The following is a 20,927-nucleotide window of genomic DNA, read 5'->3' as shown; positions in this document are numbered from 1 at the left end:
CAAGTGATTTTTAATGTCACTCAAAACGATCTTTTCAAACATGCACTGTGATGTCACAAAACAAAGAACGTTCTAAAAGTTCGCGCAGATGGTTCTTGTTGATTGGTCCATTTTGAGTTGTAGGCGGGGCTTCTGTGTAGCGGAATAATAGTTCGCGTGTCTTGTAATGTACTTTTTGAAAGCGAAATAAAACAGATTTGTTCGGGAAAGGATCAAATCATGCTGTTTGTTTGCTGAATCAGTTCTATTAATCTTGCACATCAAGTCGTTTACAGGTAAGAATGATCTAATATTGGCATGTAACGTATTTTTCGCTATAGGCTAATCTGCAATGTAAATGTATGATAGCGTTAAAATCTCTCATAATTTGAGTCTGATGAGTCTTGGCATTGTCATCCTAAAATATGATCATGAGAACGTCTGTCCACATAGTTATTTGAGAAATTATTGTCCGTCATGGTCGTTTCAGTTAGGGTTAAAAATTGTTGCAAAACGTACCACATTATCAATATTGCAATAATGATACAGTTTTAAAATCTTAACTATTTGCTAATTTAAATCCAGGTGGCCAGGCAGTGCACACACAGACACACACACACACACACACACACACACACACACACACACACACACACACAAACCTAAAATCTAAATTATTCAGCCCCATAGAATTGTAAAATTGTAATGTCGGGAAAAAGCACTATATAAATGTAACAAATTATTTTTTAAGTTATCATTTACAAATGTCTGAAGAAAAACACATAATATAATAGCAGGCTACAGAAACACAATTAAGACTTTGAAAACTCTAATAAAACTGTTACACATAAAGAAACCATGCTTTGTTGAGGAGCCAATATGGCCTAGAATCAAAAGAGGTCTCTCAAAATAAGTTTTTATTTTTTATTTTTATTAAATTAGAAATTCTATGGTTACCAAAACATTTCCAAGACAAAAAAGTTGCTAAAATAATTTAGTTGATCACAGCACCTAAGATAAATCTTTAAATGATGTACATACACTGATAAAAATGTTTCGCTTGATTTACTTAAAGAATATGATGAATTTTTTGCATAATTTTATATCGTAGTTGAAACAAGACTATAGTCTTTGTACAAACTACATAATTTTACGGTTTGTTTAAATAAAATTTGCACATAAAGTTAACTTAATTTAGCATTTCTCTAATCATTTTTTTTGTGTGTGATCTACATGACTTTAATAGCTTTAAATGTGTTTATCAATTTTTGATTGATTCCAATGAAACTTTTACATTTCCACATTGCACATTTCAAGTTAGATCTACTCCAATTTTCTAATTAGTAACAGAGTATTCTATTGAAAGTATGAATGTAAATAGTTTATTTTTTAGTACCATTTACTATTTCACCATTGGTACTTCAATGGAATACCAGTAAAATGTACTCAAATATTAAAATTTAGTTAACATAAACTGACATTTTGGCCATCTCAAAGTGATTCTGGGTCTGTCACATTAAGACACTAAAGGAAAGCTCATTAAGTGAAGGTTGACATGCTTTATTTTCTCAATTTTAGGAATATGCTTAAAACATTTCCCTTAATTCACTTGATACATCACAAGAAATGCATGCCGTGGCCATCTAAATGGACTTCTTTCTCAACGTACTGTACCAATTAAATTACTTTCTGTAAGGACTTTCTTTAAATGACATTGTATTTTTAATACAAAACAGTAACAAAACATTTTCACAGTAACATGTTCTAAAAGAGCAAGCTCACAAACAATCATCATGTGAAAATGGAGCAGAAGTTCTTTAAAAAAAAAATCTAAGTTTCAGTTACTTTGGGTTTCTACTGAAATTTACATTGTGCAAAATTTTCCACGAGTCACATTTCTGACTTAACAGTCAGCTTCACTTTAAATGCATCAGAAACATCATGCATTGTAAACATAACAGACTCACAACGTGCATAAGAGAACTTGAGAAATTGTAAACTGTAAAACTTTACCAGAACTTAAACCTTCTAGATTAAACAATAGTTTATAGGCCAGAAAGCTGACTTTGAGGTTATGGACTTTGGGGAGAATTTTTTGATTTCCATCCTCCAGCTCCAGGAAGCTCTTCTGGAAAGCCTGTGTTTCAGTTTTTTTAAGAACAAATGAAGTGAGTTCCTCTTGGATGGTTGCAGCATCATCATCACAAACCTGTAAAATATGCCACAGAGAAGTAGATGAGGTAAAGCTTTATAAACAAAGTTTATGATGGCTTGAGTAAGCTTAGTGCAAAGGTTTAAAATAGTAATGTGTGACGCTAGGTAGGTAGACCAATAAACAGACACAGATAAACACACAGACAGATAGACATAGTAGACAGACATTCACAAATGTATTTTTGATGATGCACGCACACATTTCTTGTCTTAAATCACAACACTGCTCAAAACTACCACAGCAACCATATAATCCCACTGTATATTCTATTCCTGTCTGTCTAATTGAGTGTCTCTCTGTGTCTGTGCATCTGTCTATAGTGCACTGTTGTGATTTAAGACAAGAAATGTGTGAGTGCATCAAAAATACCTTCATTTTTTTCAAGGGATTTACCTATATGTATATACAGTAACTTATGTGCATCAAAAATATTTATGTGGAGCGAGTCATATGTACATATAAGAATCCATCAGTATGCATGTATAATAAGTGAGAGGGCAGAAATATATTTTCTTTACCTTGTAGTCCTTGATTAACGCCTGTCTTTTCACCAAGGTAGAAAATGATCACAGTTTCTCTTCGAGACTCAGAATGCAGTTTTCCTACAAAAATGTGAAATACGAGTTTACCACAGGTCTATCAGAATGCTACAACATTAAACTAACTGCTACAATTTTAAAAGCACACGCCTCATTTATGATGTCAAGGGCATCACTAAGTTTCCTCTTATTTTCCTGTGTTAGTAACAATATCTGACCAATTTCAGAGACTATTGTCACTTAACGTTAGACACAAAACAATAAGAAAAATATACGGTAAACATGCACGCGCTAACATTAGCTTACACTAAATTTTATAGCTGCATGCTAACTTTAGCTTACACTAAATGCCCTACTTTCTAACAGCATGCTAACGTTAGCTTCATATTACATTAGAATCAACTAATTTATCGCCACTTGCAAAGTTTCAGTTACACGTAAAGCGAATGTCCTCCTACCGGCGTAGCCACATGGTAGTAATTCCATTCCACGTGCAACAACGTTATCTTCAAATGACAATGACAAACCCTAGTTCTTGCACAACAATTCTAAAACAGTAAAGACTGTGGTAACGTATAGCTACCTAAACAACTAATGTTACTTTACTAACTTTATTCTTACCTTAAGCTCAGTCTGCGTGATCCTCTTCGTTTGAAATAAACGGTCCTCGTATGAAATGCGCGGGGTTTACAGACCAACAACACACGAAGGAGCGAATTATTTTGTACTGAGTAAATAAAACAAGGTTATTGTTTGTCGTGTGTGTGTGCCTAAAAAGATTGGCTGGAATTACTTAAAAAATGCACATGGTCTTGTGTTTTGAACAAATGTAGATTAATTAAAAACTAGGTATTTTCACGTAAAGCTATAAACGTAACATGTATTGTTAATATTACACTTTTTAATTACATAACATTTACTTACACTCAGAATTCTTTTTTTCAGTGTAGTTTGTAACTAACCACAAAGGTTATTGAGAAATGAAGATAACTAAAAAAGGTGATTTAAAGTTGATCAAAAACAATTCTTTTGAGGTTTATATGCAAATGAAAATGAGAGTAATAAATGTGTTAGACTAAACCGGGAAATATCAAGAAGGGGGTGTTTTGAATATGGATAATGATATTGTAATGTTTCAGTGTTCAATTCAATTCAATTCAATTCAAGTTTATTTGTATAGCGCTTTTTACAATGGCTATTGTTCCAAAGCAGCTTCACAAAAGCAAATTATTACATAACAAAAGCAAATCATTCCACAGACAAAAGCAAGTCACTACACAGCAGGATGCGTTACAAAACAGCAGGATGAATTACAATGCAGAAAGTTCAAGATAGAATTAGTCCAGACAGAAGGTTGAGTTTTCCTTGACGTCATCGCAGGAAGGTCATCTCCTCACTGGGTCCACTGGAGAGGCTCGGTAACTAGATGCCTCATGATGTACATCCCGAGGTGGAGACAAAGGATAATTAGAGTAGCGGCCATTCATACTATTGGGAATCACGATGTACTGTAGCATAGGTTTATGTTAATCTTTACGAGTATGCTTTGCTAAAAAGATATGTCTTTAGCCTAGACTTAAACTGAGAGAGTGTGTCTGATCCCCGAACATTTGCAGGAAGGTTATTCCAGAGTTTGGGTGCCAAATGTGAAAACGCTCGACCACCTTTAGTAGACTTTGCTATACGAGGAACTACCAGGAGCCCTGAGTTTTGAGATCTTAGAGAGCGTGACGGGTTGTAGCGAGACAGAAGGCTGGTCAGATAAATGGGGCTAAACCATTTAGAGCCTTGTAGGTCAGTAACAGTACTTTATAATCAATTCGAAATGAACAGGCAGCCAGTGCAGGAGGATAAAACTGGGGTTATATGATCATATTTCCTTGTCCTGGTAAGAACTCGAGCGGCTGCGTTCTGCACTAACTGAAGCTTGTTTATTGAAGATGCTGGACAACCAGCGAGCAGCGCATTACAGTAATCCAGTCTAGATGTCATGAACGCATGAACTAGCTTTTCTGCATCTGAGAGAGAGAGCATGTGTCTGAGTTTAGCAATATTTCTAAGATGAAAGTAGGCAGATTTTGTAACATGAGTGATATGGTGTTCGAAGGACAGGTTGCTGTCAATATCACACCCAAGTCTTTAACTGTCGGAGTAACATTTATATCACATCCATCTAATTGTAGTTTGAGCTCTGAAATTTGCTGTAGACATGAATTTGGTCCGATAAGAAGCACCTCTGTTTTATTAGAGTTTAATAGAAGAAAATTTCTAGTCATCCAGTCTTTTATGTCTTTAACACACTCTGTTAATTTAGACATTTCTGATAACTTATCAGGCTTAGATGAAATGTATAGCTGTGTGTCATCTGCATAACAGTGAAATTAACCCTGTGCTTTCTAATAATGTTCCCCAGGGCAGCATGTATATAGAGAACAGTAAGGGGCCTAGAACTGATCCTTGAGGCACACCACACTTTACAGGCATTGTAGTAGAGCGGTCTCCGTTTATATCTACAAATTGATAACGGTCTGATAGGTATGATTTAAACCAATTTAACGCCTGTCCCTGTACACCAGCGGTGTTTAAAACGCTCAGGAGAATATTATGATCTATGGTGTCAAATGCAGCAGTGAGATCCAATAAAACTAGTAGCGAGACGCAGCCTCGGTCGGAGGATAAGAGCAGGTCATTAGTGATTTTAACTAATGCGGTTTCTGTGCTATGGTGCGGTCTAAAACCTGACTGAAACTCCTCATAGACGTCATTCATCTTTAAGAAGGAGCATAACTGCGCAGACACAACTTTTCTAATATTTTTTGATATAAATGGTAGATTTGATATCGGTCTGTAGTTAGATAGTTCATTAGGATCAAGTTGTGGTTTTTTGATCATAGGCTTAATAATTGCTAATTTGAATAGGTTGGGTACGTGACCTAATGATAGGGAGGAGTTAATAATATTTAGAAGAGGTTCACCAGCTGCTGGTAATATATCTTTCAGAAATTTAGTTGGAATAGGATCTAATACACATGTGGCAGATTTAGACTTAGTGATTAGTTTATTTAACTCTTCCTGTCCTATGGTTGCAAAACTCTGTAACTGAATTTGCTGGGTACTGAGTGAGGCTGGACTAAAGGACAAAGTTAAGGGTTGATTTTCTGTTATTTTAAGTCTGATATTATCTATTTTATTAGTGAAGAATTGTATGAAGTCATTGCTACTTAACTGAGAGGGTGTGCAGCGTTCTGTTGCTGACCGATCATTTGTTAATCTAGCCACTGTGCTAAATAAAAATCTAGGATTGTTTTGGTTGCTTTCAATGATTTTACGGAGGTGTGGCAGTGTTATTGCCATATAGGCTATATTTGAATACGAAAGTACTTAACATGCTTTAAATATTGACGTACAGCTTAGATAAATGTGCATGATTTCCTGTTGTGAATTTGACTAGTTTAGCTTTTTCCTAATTTCATTTTTCTTTGAACTACACCTCCCACAAACCCTAGTAATTCACCTTTAAGAGCAACTCCATATATGGCACACTACATTACCCATATTCCCCCTGGTTGAGGTCTATAAATAGACCTCACTTCCTTCCTTTGTCCCCTTTTTGCCTTGGTGAGGTGTGGGTGTTTGAATGGGCACCCAACCATGTCCTTGAATCCTTTCCTTAGGATGTGTTAAGTTTGTTTGGTAATTTCACTTTAGATATTTAATCCTTATGTGGATTGAGTAAATAATATTTATTTCAGTTGTTTGAGTTTAATTCTCTTTTATATTGTTTGTAGTGACCGAAAAACCATCCTTTCCATTCTGTCTATCCTGTTATTCATCATGTTCATCGTGGTAGTCCTACACTATGTGACTCTGTTGACTGCATCGTATGCTGATTGCTGAAGATTTGATTCTTCTCATCAATGGAATAAAAGAAAGCAAAGGACTGGCGCTGCTTAGTGTTTTAATCAGACACGCCACCAAGTTTCTACAATTTTTAACGAACCTTGAATATTTAACATCTAATATTCAACATTTCCTGTGTTTGTACTGTAGAACAGGTCTGAAAACGTCTTATTTGTAACTAACCATGAAGCTAATTGGTCATGATATTGAAAGTGACATTGAATACTTCTATTGAGTTTTCCCAAAGTATAAAAGAGTAAGCCATTTTTCACTCTCAAAAGAAAGGCACAAAAGGGTCACATGGGCACTTCCTTTTCAAAAGGTACACTTTTGTATCTATTAGGTCCAAATATGTACACTTTAAGTACTGACATGTAACTTGAAGGTACCAAAATGAATCCTTTGGGTACAAACATGTATCTTTTGAAAAGGTACCGTCCCAGTGACACATTTTGTACCTTTATTTTTAAGAGATACTGTTTAGAGAAATACTTTTTTGAGAGATACTTTGTTCAGATACTGGCTGCATTAAGTGTGAAGGACACCTGATACCCTATAAAGGGGCGCTTAACTGTATCTCCAATATTGCTGTTAAGAGTTTTATTTTTATTTTATTTAATTTTTATTTGGTTTTATAAGATTGTATTGTTACAATTGCCTTCCGTGAGGCTTTATTTGAAATGTTATGCAGAGCCTGTGGAAAACATGATTTATATCAACCTTTCTTTTATGCGGCGTTGGCATGTTCTCCCTAATTCTTGTGCTTTAAAAACGAATGTTCATGGACAGTAAACAGCAAGCAAGGATCTATTACTGTAATTGTGTGCACTGTTTCAGTCTAACTTTATACAATATCATTTTTCCTTCAGTTCTTGAGGTTTTTTTTAATTAGGTACATTTTGTACGTATTGTTGTATTATAATTTGTGACTGTTTATTTCTCTTCACTAAGCTACTATTTATTTATACTATTTATTCATTGATAAAATCAGTATAACAAGTTAAACAAAAAAAAAAAAAACCCACAACAAATTCCAAGATCTGTTTGTATTCTACATATATACAATATTCTTAGTAAGAACTGATGATTTGAGACTGATGATTGACAAAAGTGATATTTTTTTCAAAATCTTTATTTCAAATCTTCAAACAAAGTAAACTTATCTCATCTATTATATATGTCTTTCCTATGTCTATCCTATTTATCTACCTTATACTGTATGTATATATCTTATTTTATCTTATATATCTATCCTATTTTAACTTATGTCTGTCTTATCTCTACCTTGTTTATCTTATCTAATGTCTATCTATCCTATTCTATCTTATATATCATCATTATATACATCTAGCTTTTCCTATATTTCTATATTATGTCTATCCTGTCTTATATCTGTTTTATCTTTATCTACCGTGTATGTATTTCTTATATTTCTCTTATGTGTCTATCCTATCCTATCTTATCTATCATCATTATATATCTAGCTTATCCTATATGTCTATATTACGTCTATCCTGTCTTATATCTATCTTATCTCTATCTACTGTATATACATTTCTTATATTTGTCTTATATGTCTATCCTATCTTATCTTATGTCTAACTTATCTTATATGTCTACGTAACTATGGTATCTATTTATCTATCTCATCTATATATAATTTCTATTAAACAGCTCTGGGCTGAGGACCGGAACAGCCCTGAATATTTCCATCAGGGTACATTTCTCCACTTCTGTGATTTTCTGGGGCTGGAAGCAGCACTGGTTTCCTGTCACACTGAACCAGTCGTGGAGACTGAGGTTCTTCAGCTCAATCCGCTGCTTTGGGTCAAGCTGCAGACAGCGACAAATAATATCGCAGCATTCTGTGCAGATAAAAGAGAACGATTATTACCTCAAATTTACATGGAATGTTTATTTTGTATGCTTCAGATGTATACATGTCCTTTGCTGAAGATCTCACCTTTTGATAAGCCATCTTTGGTCCAGGTGTTACTGCGGATCTTTTCCAGGTCATGTGTCTTTGGGAAATCCACTGACTGTAGACTGAAGGAAGTCTTCACTACAGCTGGATGTGGAACAGACTGTAGACTGAAGGAAGTCTTCACTACAGCTGGACGTTGAACAGACTGCAGACTGAAGGAAGTCTTCACTACAGCTGGATGTGGAACAGACTGCAGACTGAAGGAAGTCTTCACTACAGCTGGATGTGGAACAGACTGTAGACTGAAGGAAGTCTTCACTACAGCTGGACGTGGAACAGACTGTAGACTGAAGGAAGTCTTCACTACAGCTGGATGTGGAACAGACTGTAGACTGAAGGAAGTCTTCACTACAGCTGGATGTGGAACAGACTGTAGACTGAAGGAAGTCCTCACTACAGCTGGGTGTTGAACAGACTGTAGACTGAAGGAAGTCCTCACTACAGCTGGATGTGGAACAGACTGTAGACTGAAGGAAGTCCTCACTACAGCTGGATGTGGAACAGACTGTAGACTGAAGGAAGTCTTCACTACAGCTGGATGTGGAACAGACTGTAGACTGAAGGAAGTCTCCACTACAGCTGGGTGTTGAACAGACTGTAGACTGAAGGAAGTCTTCACTACAGCTGGACGTGGAACAGACTGTAGACTGAAGGAAGTCTTCACTACAGCTGGATGTGGAACAGACTGTAGACTGAAGGACGTCTTCACTACAATTGGACGTATCACTGACTGTAGACTGAAGGACGTCTTCACTACAATTGGACGTATCACTGACTGTAGACTGAAGGACGTCTTCACTACAACTGGACGTGTCACTGGCTGTAGACTGAAGGACGTCTTCACTACAGCTGGACGTGGAACAGACTGTAGTTTCGTGGATGTCATCACTAAAGTCAGGTGCAACTGGAGTTTGGATGGAGTCGAACGCAACACTGTTGAGAGCACGGAGGACATCGGCACTCCATTCAGACAAATCACCAAGTAAATTTTGAAAGTCATCACTCCAGTCATCATCATCGACTTGAGTTTGACCGGTGATTGGTCCTTCCAGTGTTAGGTCTTCGCTCTGGTCATTATCGACTTCAAGGAGACCACTCATAGGTTCCTCTTGTGACAGGTCTTCACTCCAGTCATCATCGGCTTCTCCGTCTAAAGGGAGGAATAATATGAACCAAATGATTGTTTCATTCAGATAATATTAAAAATGTAATAAATATATTAATGGATTCCCATATTAGGCCTACTGCAACTGAGCTTAAATGATGAAAGAAGTTTTTGGACTCATTGCTTTCTATATTTCTTTTTTTGTTGTTGCTCAAATATCATTTTCGGCATTCGAATATTACTTGGTAATTCACAGATTACTATGTAAATTTATGACTAGATCCTTTCAGACATTATATTGATTTAAACCTCATCTAATATTCACCTGGTGATGTAAGGAATTTCAGTTTTGTGTGTAAAACATGATAAACGTGAACTTGTGACAACTGTTTAATGTACTTTTTTTGTTGAATGTATTTTAATCTAGATGACAAGTGGCGGAACATGTAATAAAGTTTGTTATTCTCATAAAATTGAAATTAATTTACCATCACAACTCCTCAGAGGTGGTACATCACTCTGGTCTGTATTTTCCTCTTCACCTGAGGGGTTGTTGGTGACTTTTTCCCTCTCTCTCAGGAGTAAAGCAATTACTCCGAGTAAAGAAAAAAGTACCATTTTAAAAGAAATGTATATTTATATATTTAGTGCTGGATGCAAGAAGTGCAAAATTATAAACACTAGAAAGCAAGGAGCAAACTATTCAACTATCAACGAATCGCAAGTGATTTTTTAATGTCACTCAAAACGATCTTTTTCAAACATGCACTGTGATGTCACAAAACAAAGAACGTTCTAAAAGTTCGCGCAGATGGTTCTTGTTGATTGGTCCATTTTGAGTTGTAGGCGGGGCTTCTGTGTAGCCGGAATAATAGTTCGCGTGTCTTGTAATGTACTTTTTGAAAGCGAAATAAAACAGATTTGTTCGGGAAAGGATCAAATCATGCTGTTTGTTTGCTGAATCAGTTCTATTAATCTTGCACATCAAGTCGTTTACAGGTAAGAATGATCTAATATTGGCATGTAACGTATTTTTCGCTATAGGCTAATCTGCAATGTAAATGTATGATAGCGTTAAAATCACTCATAATTTGAGTCTGATGAGTCTTGGCATTGTCATCCTAAAATATGATCATGAGAACGTCTGTCCACGTAGTTATTTGAGAAATTATTGTCCGTCATGGTCGTTTCAGTTAGGGTTAAAAATTGTTGCAAAACGTACCACATTATCAATATTGCAATAATGATACAGTTTTAAAATCTTAACTATTTGCTAATTTAAATCCAGGTGCCAGGCAGGCAGTGCACACACACACACACACACACACACACACACACACACACACACACACACAAACCTAAAATCTAAATTATTCAGCCCCATAGAATTGTAAAACACCTTAAATGTCGGGAAAAAGCACTATATAAATGTAACAAATTATTTTTAATGTTATCATTTACAAATGTCTGAAGAAAAACACATAATATAATAGCAGGCTACAGAAACACAATTAAGACTTTGAAAACTCTAATAAAACTGTTACACATACAGAAACCATGCTTTGTTGAGGAGCCAATATGGCCTAGAATCAAAAGAGGTCTCTCAAAATAAGTTTTTATTTTTTATTTTTATTAAATTAGAAATTCTATGGTTACCAAAACATTTCCAAGACAAAAAAGTTCCTAAAATAATTTAGTTGATCACAGCACCTAAGATAAATCTTTAAATGATGTACATACACTGATAAAAATGTTTTGCTTGATTTACTTAAAAAATATGATGAATTTTTTGCATAATTTTATATCGTAGTTGAAACAAGACTAGTCTTTGTACAAACTACATAATTTTACGGTTTGTTTAAATAAAATTTGCACATAAAGTTAACTTAATTTAGCATTTCTCTAATCATTTTTTTTTGTGTGATCTACATGACTTTAATAGCTTTAAATGTGTTTATCAATTTTTGATTGATTCCAATGAAACTTTTACATTTCCACATTGCACATTTCAAGTTAGATCTACTCCAATTTTCTAATTAGTAACAGAGTATTCTATTGAAAGTATGAATATAAATAGTTTATTTTTTAGTACCATTTACTATTTCACCATTGGTACTTCAATGGAATACCAGTAAAATGTACTCAAATATTAAAATTTAGTTAACATAAACTGACATTTTGGCCATCTCAAAGTGATTCTGGGTCTGTCACATTAAGACACTAAAGGAAAGCTCATTAAGTGAAGGTTGACTGTCATGGTTCATGGATTCATTGTCTCATCTTGTGTGTCTGTTTGTTATTGTACTGAGTGTTGGGTGTGTCTAGTTCATGATTGCGATCCGATCAGCCCCAGCTGTGGCTCATTATTGGGGCTATTTAAGATCAGCTAACACCACTCTCATTGTCAGATCCTCACCGTTGTCCTGAGTTCCTGTTCAGATGTCGTTCTGTTTGTCGGTCTTCCGGATTGTTCCTGCTTCGGAGGATTACGCTTGGATTGACTGCCCATTGCGTCCCTGCACCCGCTTTCCATCCTCGCGCTGCACGAGCTCCACCGCCATCAGTGACTCACTCTCTTGTTTATCTCTAATAAACTGTCGTTCACCGCACTTGAATCCCTCTCTTGATTCCCGTGACATTGACATGCTTTATTTTCTCAATTTTAGGAATATGCTTAAAACATTTCCCCTTAATTCACTTGATACATCACAAGAAATGCATGCTGTGGCCATCTAAATGGACTTCTTTCTCAACGTACTGTACCAATTAAATTACTTTCTGTAAGGACTTTCTTTAAATGACATTGTATTTTTAATACAAAACAGTAACAAAACATTTTCACAGTAACATGTTCTAAAACAGCAAGCTCACAAACAATCATCATGTGAAAATGGAGCAGAAGTTCTTTAAAAAAAAAAATCTAAGTTTCAGTTACTTTGGGTTTCTACTGAAATTTACATTGCGCAAAATTTTCCACGAGTCACATTTCTGACTTAACAGTCAGCTTCACTTTAAATGCATCCGAAACATCATGCATTGTAAACATAACAGACTCACAACGTGCATAAGAGAACTTGAGAAATTGTAAACTGTAAAACTTTACCAGAACTTAAACCTTCTAGATTAAACAATAGCTTATAGGCCAGAAAGCTGACTTTGAGGTTATGGACTTTGGGGAGAATTTTTTGATTTCCATCCTCCAGCTCCAGGAAGCTCTTCTGGAAAGCCTGTGTTTCAGTTTTTTTAAGAACAAATGAAGTGAGTTCCTCTTGGATGGCTGCAGCATCATCATCACAAACCTGTAAAATATGCCACAGAGAAGTAGATGAGGTAAAGCTTTATAAACAAAGTTTAGGATGGCTTGAGTAAGCTTAGTGCAAAGGTTTAAAATAGTAACGTGTGACACTAGGTAGGTAGACCAATAAACAGACACAGATAAACACACAGACAGATAGACATAGTAGACAGACATTCACAAATGTATTTTTGATGCACGCACACATTTCTTGTCTTAAATCACAACACTGCTCAAAACTACCACAGCAACCATATAATCCCACTGTATATTCTATTCCTGTCTGTCTAACTGAGTGTCTCTCTGTGTCTGTGCATCTGTCTATAGTGCACTGTTGTGATTTAAGACAAGAAATGTGTGAGTGCATCAAAAATACCTTCATTTTTTCAAAGGGATTTACCTATATGTATATACAGTAACTTATGTGCATCAAAAATATTTATGTGGAGCGAGTCATATGTACATATAAGAATCCATCAGTATGCATGTATAATAAGTGAGAGGGCAGAAATATATTTTCTTTACCTTGTAGTCCTTGATTAACGCCTCTGTCTTTTCACCAAGGTAGAAAATGATCACAGTTTCTCTTCGAGACTCAGAATGCAGTTTTCCTACAAAAATGTGAAATACTGAGTTTACCACAGGTCTATCAGAACGCTACAACATTAAACTAACTGCTACAATTTTAAAAGCACACGCCTCATTTATGATGTCAAGGGCATCACTAAGTTTCCTCTTATTTTCCTGTGTTAGTAACAATATCTGACCAATTTCAGAGACTATTGTCACTTAACGTTAGACACAAAACAATAAGAAAAATATACGGTAAACATGCACGCGCTAACATTAGCTTACACTAAATTTTATAGCTGCGTGCTAACTTTAGCTTACACTAAATGCCCTACTTTCTAACAGCATGCTAACGTTAGCTTCATATTACATTAGAATCAACTAATTTATCGCCACTTGCAAAGTTTCAGTTACACGTAAAGCGAATGTCCTCCTACCGGCGTAGCCACATGGTAGTAATTCCATTCCACGTGCAACAACGTTATTTTCAAATGACAATGACAAACCCTAGTTCTTGCACAACAATTCTAAAACAGTAAAGACTGTGGTAACGTATAGCTACCTAAACAACTAATGTTACTTTACTAACTTTATTCTTACCTTAAGCTCAGTCTGCGTGATCCTCTTCGTTTGAAATAAACGGTCCTCGTATGAAATGCGCGGGGTTTACAGACCAACAACACACGAAGGAGCGAATTATTTTGTACTGAGTAAATAAAACAAGGTTATTGTTTGTCGTGTGTGTGTGTGTGCCTAAAAAGATTGGCTGGAATTACTTAAAAAATGCACATGGTCTTGTGTTTTGAACAAATGTAGATTAATTAAAAACTAGGTATTTTCACGTAAAGCTATAAACGTAACATGTATTGTTAATATTACACTTTTTAATTACATAACTTTTACTTACACTCAGAATTATTTTTTCAGTGTAACCACAAAGGTTATTGAGAAATGAAGATAACTAAAAAAGGTGATTTAAAGTTGATCAAAAACAATTCGTTTGAGGTTTATATGCAAATGAAAATGAGAGTAATAAATGTGTTAGACTAAACCGGGAAATATCAAGAAGGGGGTGTTTTGAATATGGATAATGATATTGTAATGTTTCAGTGTTATTGCCATATAGGCTATATTTGAATACGAAAGTACTTAACATGCTTTAAATATTGACGTACAGCTTAGATAAATGTGCATGATTTCCTGTTGTGAATTTGACTAGTTTACCTTTTTCCTAATTTCATTTTTCTTTGAACTACACCTCCCACAAACCCTAGTAATTCACCTTTAAGAGCAACTCCATATATGGCACACTACATTACCCATATTCCCCCTGGTTGAGGTCTATAAATAGACCTCACTTCCTTCCTTTGTCCCCTTTTTGCCTTGGTGAGGTGTGGGTGTTTGAATGGGCACCCAACCATGTCCTTGAATCCTTTGTGTTAAGTTTGTTTGGTAATTTCACTTTAGATATTTAATCCTTATGTGGATTGAGTAAATAATGTTTATTGTAGTTGTTTGAGTTTAATTCTCTTTTTATATTGTTTGTGGTGACCGAAAAACCATCCTTTCCATTCTGTCTATCCTGCTAATTCATCATGTTCATCGTGGTAGTCCTACACTATGTAACTCTGTTGACTGCATCGTATGCTGATTTGATTCTTCTCATCAATGGAATAAAAGAAAGCAAAGGACTGGTGCTGCTTAGTGTTTTAATCAGACACACCACCAAGTTTCTACAATTTTTAACGAACCTTGAATATTTAACATCTAATATTCAACATTTCCTGTGTTTGTACTGTAGAACAGGTCTGAAAACGTCTTATTTGTAACTAACCATGAAGCTAATTGGTCATGATAATGAAAATGACATTGAATACTTCCATTGAGTTTTCCCAAAGTATAAAAGAGTAAGCCAGTTTTCACTCTCAAAAAGAAAGGCACAAAAGGGTCACATGGGCACTTCCTTTTCAAAAGGTACACTTTTGTATCTATTAGGTCCAAATATGTACACTTGAAGGTACCAAAATGAATCCTTTGGGTACAAACATGTATCTTTTGAAAAGGTACCGTCCCAGTGACACATTTTGTACCTTTATTTTTAAGAGATACTGTTTAGAGAAATACTTTTTGAGAGATACTTTGTTCAGATACTGGCTGCATTAAGTGTGAAGGACACCTGGGGGTATTCCAGAAAGCAGGTTATGTGACATACCTGGGTATGTTTAAGGGTAAGTTCGTGGATAACCTCAACTTTCAGTTCCAAAAACGGAGGTAACTTTCTGGGTATGTATGTAACCATAACAACTGACTCTCCGAAGATAACCTGCTCGGGAGCAGGTTATGTTTCAGAGTAACTTCGTTTCAGAAGGTTGGTGAGCATGGCGTGCCCTTTTGAGGAAGATCCTGTGGACGTAGAAGCCCAACTTATACGAGGTTTTTTTCGTCGGGAGAGGGTTATAAGACCACGTATTGACGTGTTTGCATACCCCAATGAATATTTGAAAGAGCGTTATCGTTTTTCAAAAGATTCCTTAGTTTATTTAACACGTCTTTTAAAACCGCATGTCGCAAATGTGACAAACCGCAGTTCTGCGCTTAGCACAGAAAACATTCTGTGCATAGCACTTAGGTTTTTTGCGTCTGGCCATTTTTTGTGCAGTGTGGGCGATTCAGAGCATGTGGGAAAGGCAACTGTGTGTCGAGCCGTTCGTACAGTATGTCTGGCACTTAAACAGTTCTTACCCACGGTACAGTTCCCTGGCCATAAACCTCTGCTTGTTATTAAAGACGAATTCCACAGAGTGGCAGGTTTGTCCTTTGTAGTAAAATCTATGACGCATATTTAATCATATTATTGATATCTATACATGTATTCATTATGCACACACACTTCATACTTCCATAACTTTCTGTTTCAGGGTTTCCAAATGTAATTGGGTGCATTGATGGCACTCACATTCCTATTAAAGCTCCATCAATAAATGAGGGAGACTATGTTAATAGGAAATCTGTTCATAGTATCAATGTGCAGGTAACAACTTAACTTTTTTCCCTTCTTAAAATCATGAAAGTCTACTTTTTCCACTACATAGGTAATATGTGAGGCAACCCAAATAATTACCAATGTCGAGGCAAAATGGCCAGGATCTGTGCATGATGCCAGGCATTTCAGCAGGATATGTTTTACTTTATAGAATTTTTTTTTCCTTTTTACTATATTTGTGTTGTACACTTCAATCATTACAGGACAGTACAACGGTTACTTGTTGGGGGACAGAGGATACCCTTGTCTGCCCTATTTAATGACACCCTACCCTGAACCTGAGCCTGGACCACAGACACGCTTTAACCTGGCTCACAGCCGAACACGGGCCGAGGTGGAGATGACTATAGGGATCCTCAAATCTCGGTTTCAGTGTCTGCGTGGGCTCCGGGTTAGTCCAGAGAGGGCATGCGACATTATAGTGGCTTGTGTTGTGCTTCACAATATTGCCACTATAAGAGGAGAGAGCCACCCTCCTTGTATTAAGGAAGATGGCCCAGAGGAACATCTACAGATTTTACAGGCCAACAGAGATGGAAGACTTTTGAGAGACAGGATCTGTCAAAATTACATTTATTAGTTTTTTTGCACTGGTCTGCCAGGCACTTCATTTCTTTATTTCCTGAAAAAATAAATAAAAGTACAATTCAATAAAATGTTTTTTTGTTGTTGTTGCTTTATACACACAGATATATACATATATACATGCACCCAACACTTTTATCATGCAACAGATTGTTCTGACAGAATATTCAGACAAGTTCTCACCTTAAGGCGATGCTCCAGTAATTCAATTTCAAGTGCTGCTTTTTAACGAGGAGCCTTTTCTCTTCCATTTGAAGCTGTATAAGGTCCATCTCCACATCACTTTTCCTTATTTGTTTTTGAAGATGGACCTTATACAGCTCCTTTGCTGGCAACTAGGAAGGTGGAAACAATTTAATAAATGAGATTGTTTGGTCAGACAATATAATTAAAATATGGACACTTTAATGCAAAAAGGGGCAATACATTATAATGGTATGCATCATACCTCAGTGGATCTACCAGCATTGTCCACTTCTGTCACAGCAGATGTGGTCTCTTCATCGTCATCTTCATCATCTTCATCCTACAGGAGAAATATTCAAGTATACATTATCTGAAAAAAAAAAAAAAAAAACTAAAAGCAACTGTTGTGACTGTTTATTTCTCTTCACTAAGCTACTATTTATTTATACTATTTATTCATTGATAAAATCAGTATAACAAGTTAAACAAAAAAAAAAACCACAACAAATTCCAAGATCTGTTTGTATTCTACATATATACAATATTCTTAGTAAGAACTGATGATTTGATGATTTGAGACTGATGATTGACACAAAAGTGATATTTTTCAAAATCTTTATTTCAAATCTTCAAACAAAGTAAACTTATCTCATCTATTATATATGTCTTTCCTATGTCTATCCTATTTATCTACCTTATACTGTATGTATATATCTTATTTGATCTTATATATCTATCCTATTTTAACTTATGTCTGTCTTATCTCTACCTTGTTTATCTTATCTAATGTCTATCTATCCTATTCTATCTTATATATCATCATTATATACATCTAGCTTTTCCTATATTTCTATATTATGTCTATCCTGTCTTATATCTGTTTTATCTTTATCTACCGTGTATGTATTTCTTATATTTCTCTTATATGTCTATCCTATCCTATCTTATCTATCATCATTATATATCTAGCTTATCCTATATGTCTATATTACGTCTATCCTGTCTTATATCTATCTTATCTCTATCTACTGTATATACATTTCTTATATTTGTCTTATATGTCTATCCTATCTTATCTTATGTCTAACTTATCTTATATGTCTACGTTACTATGGTATCTATTTATCTATCTCATCTATATATAATTTCTATTAAACAGCTCTGGGCTGAGGACCGGAACAGCCCTGAATATTTCCATCAGGTACATTTCTCCACTTCTGTGATTTTCTGGGGGCTGGAAGCAGCACTGGTTTCCTGTCACACTGAACCAGTCGTGGAGACTGAGGTTCTTCAGCTCAATCCGCTGCTTCGGTCAAGCTGCAGACAGCGACAAATAATATCGCAGCATTCTGTGCAGATAAAAGAGAAAGATTATTACCTCAAATTTACATGGAATGTTTATTTTGTATGCTTCAGATGTATACATGTCCTTTGCTAAAGATCTCACCTTTTGATAAGCCATCTTTGGTCCAGGTGTTACTGCGGATCTTTTCCAGGTCATGTGTCTTTGGGAAATCCACTGACTGTAGACTGAAGGAAGTCCTCACTACAGCTGGACGTGGAACAGACTGTAGACTGAAGGAAGTCCTCACTACAGCTGGATGTGGAACAGACTGTAGACTGAAGAAAGTCCTCACTACAGCTGGACGTTGAACAGACTGTAGACTGAAGGAAGTCCTCACTACAGCTGGATGTGGAACAGACTGTAGACTGAAGGAAGTCCTCACTACAGCTGGATGTGGAACAGACTGTAGACTGAAGGAAGTCTTCACTACAGCTGGATGTTAAACAGACTGTAGACTGAAGGAAGTCCTCACTACAGTTGGATGTGGAACAGACTGTAGACTGAAGGAAGTCCTCACTACAGCTGGATGTGGAACAGACTGTAGACTGAAGGAAGTCTTCACTACAGCTGGATGTGGAACAGACTGTAGACTGAAGGAAGTCTTCACTACAGCTGGACGTTGAACAGACTGTAGACTGAAGGAAGTCCTCACTACAGCTGGACGTGGAACAGACTGTAGACTGAAGGAAGTCTTCACTACAGCTGGACGTGGAACAGACTGTAGACTGAAGGAAGTCTTCACTACAGCTGGATGTGGAACAGACTGTAGACTGAAGGAAGTCTTCACTACAGCTGGACATGGAACAGACTGTAGACTGAAGGACGTCTTCACTACAATTGGACGTATCACTGACTGTAGACTGAAGGACGTCTTCACTACAGTTGGACGTGTCACTGACTGTAGGCTGAAGGACGTCTTCACTACAGCTGGGCGTGTCACTGGCTGTAGACTGAAGGACGTCTTCACTACAGCTGGACGTGTCACTGGCCGTAGACTGAAGGACGTCTTCACTACAGCTGGACGTGGAACAGACTGTAGTTTCGTGGATGTCATCACTAAAGTCAGGTGCAACTGGAGTTTGGATGGAGTCGAACGTAACACTGTTGAGAGCACGGAGGACATCGGCACTCCATTCAGACAAATCACCAAGTAAATTTTGAAAGTCATCACTCCAGTCATCATCATCGACTTGAGTTTGACCGGTGATTGGTCCTTCCAGTGTTAGGTCTTCGCTCTGGTCATTATCGACTTCAAGGAGACCACTCATAGGTTCCTCTTGTGACAGGTCTTCACTCCAGTCATCATCGGCTTCTCCGTCTGAAGGGAGGAATAATATGAACCAAATGATTGTTTCATTCAGATAATATTAAAAATGTAATAAATATATTAATGGATTCCCATATTAGGCCTACTGCAACTGAGCTTAAATGATGAAAGAAGTTTTTGGACTCATTGCTTTCTATATTTCTTTTTTTGTTGTTGCTCAAATATCATTTACGGCATTCGAATATTACTTGGCAATTCACAGAGTACTATGTAAATTTATGACTAGATCCTTTCAGACATTAAATTGATTTAAACCTCATCTAATATTCACCTCGTGATGTAAGGAATTTCAAGGAATTTGTATTTTAATCTAGATGACGAGTGGCGGAACATGTAATAAAGTTTGTTATTCTCATAAAATTGAAATTAATTTACCATCACAACTCCTCAGAGGTGGTACATCACTCTGGTCTGTATTTTCCTCTTCACCTGAGGGGTTGTTGGTGACTTTTCCTCTCTCTCAGGAGTAAAGCAATTACTCCGAGTAAAGAAAAAGTACCATTTTAAAAGAAATGTATATTTATATATTTAGTGCTGGATGCAAGAAGTGCAAAATTATAAACACTAGAAAGCAAGGAGCAAACTATTCAACTATCAACGAATCGCAAGTGATTTTTAATGTCACTCAAAACGATCTTTTCAAACATGCACTGTGATGTCACAAAACAAAGAACGTTCTAAAAGTTCGCGAGATGGTTCTTGTTGATTGGTCCATTTTGAGTTGTAGGCGGGCTTCTGTGTAGCCGGAATAATAGTTCGCGTGTCTTGTAATGTACTTTTTGAAAGCGAAATAAAACAGATTTGTTCGGGAAAGGATCAAATCATGCTGTTTGTTTGCTGAATCAGTTCTATTA

At 36.2% G+C, this 20,927-nt stretch overlaps 1 pseudogene; it reads left to right on the top strand.

The window, feature by feature from the left end:
- The first annotated feature begins 15,907 nt into the window (after positions 1-15,907).
- Positions 15,908-19,900, top strand: LOC122323329 (annotated as a pseudogene).
- Positions 19,901-20,927: the final 1,027 nt, after the last annotated feature.

This window comes from Puntigrus tetrazona, chromosome 19, assembly GCF_018831695.1.
Source record: "Puntigrus tetrazona isolate hp1 chromosome 19, ASM1883169v1, whole genome shotgun sequence".
In the NCBI taxonomy this organism is placed as follows: domain Eukaryota; kingdom Metazoa; phylum Chordata; class Actinopteri; order Cypriniformes; family Cyprinidae; genus Puntigrus; species Puntigrus tetrazona.
The sequence above is the reverse complement of the archived record's forward strand: the minus strand, read 5'-3'. Positions and strand labels throughout refer to the sequence as shown.